This window comes from Felis catus, chromosome B2 (genome assembly GCF_018350175.1).
Source record: "Felis catus isolate Fca126 chromosome B2, F.catus_Fca126_mat1.0, whole genome shotgun sequence".
NCBI lineage: Eukaryota > Metazoa > Chordata > Mammalia > Carnivora > Felidae > Felis > Felis catus.
The window spans coordinates 150,702,837-150,706,525 of record NC_058372.1 but is presented as its reverse complement, the minus strand read 5'-3'; the positions used below and the strand labels follow the sequence as shown (position 1 = coordinate 150,706,525).

Here is a 3,689-nt window from a genome sequence, read left to right as displayed (position 1 = left end):
TGTGGACGGGCATGCAGCCTGCTTCCCCGGGGACCCCGAGTCCTTCCCCCCCCGGCTTGGGGGCCAGCGAGCAGCAGACAGCCAGGGGTGACCCAGCTCGGGGGCGGTTGTGAAATGCAAAGCCTCGATCTGAGGATGTTTTTCAACATAAAGTCATGGGAATGGAAGTTCAAGCAGCAAAACAAAGTTATATAAGAGGAATAATAGATTAAAGATGTGCAGCGGCCGCGGGAGGAAAACAGGCGAGCGCAGGCACGCACGCCCGGCCGGGGGTGCAGCCGGTGCAGCCTTGGGTCCAGAGACCCCCACACCGCGCGAGGGGCCCCTGGAGCCGGGCCACGAGAGATCAGGCGAGCAGAGAGAATGAACCGTTTCGGCTCAGGTCTTCGTCCTTGGCTCAGCACAAACGGAGAGCCCAGCGCGTGGCCGGGGCCGGGGCCGCGGTGACCAGGGCGGTGGCGACAGCGCTCACGGCGGCCCCGGATCCCGTGACTTCGGGAGGTCGCGGCTCGAGGCCCCCGCGGACCAGCTGCCAAAGAATATGGGTTCAATTTCATCCCCTCCGAGCGCCCGTGTGCGAACGTACAGCTGTTCTGAAGCACTGACAGCCTTGACTTGTAGCTTCACGAGGTCTAAAGCAGTAAGTCTTTCCAGTCCCTTCCCCGGGCCCCGTGGGCCACTCGAGCCTGGGCAGCGTGCTCTCACAGCCTCTGCTGACTCCTTCCTACAAGGAAAGAGAAGGAGTCCCTACCCCACGGGAGTGGCACAAGGATTTATGGAAATAACGCGTCAAGCGCGTCTGACTGTGGTGCTTTCTCGTCGGCAGATCCCCGCAGGTTTTACCGCAGTGTCGGGCACGGCCAGCTTCTCCCCGCCTCGCTTTCCTTACGTTGTAATTTTATGTGGCACGAGCCAGGCCGCGGGGAGGCAAGAGGGCGGGGGTGGGGGGTGGATATTGCAACCTGAAATACAACGAGCACAACTTGGGAGTGGAGACGGTCATGTTCGGGAAGCCCGGGGGGTGGTCCGCCCAGATCCTGGCCGGTCCAGGCACAGAGGACAGCAGATGGGAGGCGCTGAGGCGACAGCACGCGGGTACCCCGCCAGACCGAGAGGAGAAGGGACACGGGAGGAGACGAGGGGCCCCAGCAAACAGATTTGGCGTATTCAAAAACGGGGTACGACGGTGTGCTCAGATTCAAGGTGAATGACTCTGTGCCGGGGTCTAAAGTCACTGAGCCCCAGGAGACCCACAGGTCCCGGTGAGTCACTGGGCATCAGGAGGGACAGGCCGTGCCAACCCTCGGCCAAGAAGGAGGAGAGAAAGACGATAGCCCACCTTTGCTCTTCCCTCCTGTTGGTATCACCCTCGGCCGAAACCAGAGGGAAAGGGACAGGGTAGGCACAGGCATGAGGGTCAGTCTCCTGGGCACACAGTAGGGGGGGAGAGTGAGGAGCTGGACCACATGGCCGGGAGAAGATGTCCAGTCCGCGGAACAGGAGAGGTTGTGGGAGCCGTGAGAGCGCCCGAGTTGGGGGGGGGTGGTGAGTATGTCTGACTTAACTTCCAGCAAGATGATTCTGGCTGCCCTCTCACCGCGGCCAGAGGGTGAGGCAGCGAGAACATTCAGGGGCCCGCGCACTAATTAGACGGGAGACGATTGTGACGTCCCGAGACGTCCAGGGCGGCTCGGAGTAGGTTAGCAGCCCTGACGACGCAGACAGGTGGTCAGACGCCTGACACGTGCCGGTGGCAGCGCAGCCAGATTTGCCGAGGGGCTGCGTCCGCGTGATGAGGCAGAGAGGAGCCGGGCGAGGGCTCTGGGGGTTTGACCCGAGCCGCGGGAAGGCAGACACGGTCACTCAGAGAGGCGAGAAGCCCGGAGGAGGACCGGGCTTGGTTTGAGGACAAGATCACAGTGTGGGTTTGGGCACGTTAAGGCTGAACGATTTCTATGTCCAAGCGGAGACTTCAGGGGGCAATTTCCACGCAAACCTGGAGTTCAAGGGCACGGTTGCATCTGCAGAGAGGAACGCTGGGATAATCAGCGAGATGGAAACTAAATCCGAAAGGGTTGGGTGTGCAGGTGCGTTTGTGTGCAAGAGTGTATGTGCCCAGTGCACAGGCAGCACCCAGTGAGTGGTCGACACTGTTCTTATTCTCAATTCTTTCTTTTCCTTCCTTCTTCTGATTTGGGATTTGCCCACTGCATTCCTTTGCTGACTTTTACCTCGACTTTGTGTGAGATCGTAGCTTAGACTATAGTTTAAGCAGAGCTTCTGGTCTGTACACGACGGCGGAGACCTGTTTCTTCCTTGCAGTATAACTGGAAACCCTGGACGCCAGGCAGGAAGCGACCAGAGAACTTTCAGACGCGGTTAGAGCAAGGGGGGGTGGTTTGTCACCCGGAACTAGAGGAGCAGCACGGCCGAGGCACCTGGAGAACTTCCAGACCCCAAGCCTAACACCAGAACGAAGCCCAGGTAACGGTTCTGCCTCCGGCTCTGGCGGCATCCCCGTGACACGCCAGGTGAGCGTGACTCTGCCACTGGCCGGGGGGACAGACTCAGGACCCTGCCGGCAGCCAGAGGCGCCCTGCCTACTCGCTGCCTGATAGCCCCCTCTCCTACTAAGAGCACAGGGCAGTCTCGTGACACTGGCAAGTGGCCCTGGCCCAGGACTCTGAGTCCCCAGGGCCTGAGGCTCTCCTCCCCCACCAAGGGACAGGGGTCCTGCCCCACAAGCTCCCAGCCAGGAAAGCACCTTTGTCCCAATGGGTCTGAGAACGAACTCCCTCCCTCTCTCTCTCTGTCTCTCTCTCTCTCTCTCTCCTCTCTCTCTCTCTCTCTGCTGTCTCTCTCTCTCCTCTCTCTCTCCTCTCTTTGTCTCCTGTCTCTCTTTTTCTCCTCTCTCTCCCTCTCCCCTCTCTCTCTCCTTTCTCTCTCTCTCTCTGTCTCTCTCTCCTCTCTCCCTGTCTCTCTTCTCTCTCTCTTCTCTCTCTCCCCCCTCTCCTCTCTCTCTCTCTCTCTCTCTCTCTCTCTCCTCTCTCTTTGACATTCAAGTGGCAAGCATCGTCACTCCAGAAATCAGGACAACCTCAGCGTGAATATGAAGGCCATCAGCGTGTGCGGAGCCCAGGATGAGTCAGACTCTGGAATCATCTGACAAAGATTTTAAAGCAGCTGTCATAAAACAATGCTTCAGCAAACTATGACAAATTCTCTTAAAATGTGAAATCTAGAAAATTTCAGCAATGGAAGTTTTTAGGCCTTCGGTCTCGGTATCTGTTACTAAACTGCTTCTATAAACCTCATAGGTATCATGGTCTGTAATTTTCTGGATTCTTTAGCAGCGGAACCTCCTCTCTGTTTTTAATATAAAATCTTATACAGAATTTTAGGACATAATAAAGATAAGATAATATGGGTGCTCTCTGTGGTTGAAGAAGATGAACAGACCTCCTTCTGTCTGTCTCTCTTAAGCTCTACCTGGGGCACCTGCATAGTCCCTTCTCTGGTACACAAAATTCTGATACAATGAGAAATCACCTCACCTCGGTGTTACTCACATCAGGTCGAATTAGTAAAAAATTCCAGTAAGATATTTCAGAGTGAAGGTAATCAGAAGCAGCAGGGGTGGGTCTCTGATTTCACATTGAGTTAGTGACTGGCTTATTGTGACGTGAACT

The 3,689-nt window shown here is 56.5% G+C and overlaps 1 long non-coding RNA gene across 1 annotated transcript; it reads left to right on the top strand.

Annotated features, from left to right (window-relative positions):
* Positions 1-234: 234 nt before the first annotated feature.
* LOC102899702 lies at positions 235-3,426 on the top strand. The gene is made up of 3 exons (XR_440394.5): positions 235-640; positions 2,323-2,484; positions 3,064-3,426. It is a non-coding gene; the product is annotated as an uncharacterized LOC102899702 (long non-coding RNA).
* The last annotated feature ends 263 nt before the right edge of the window (positions 3,427-3,689 follow it).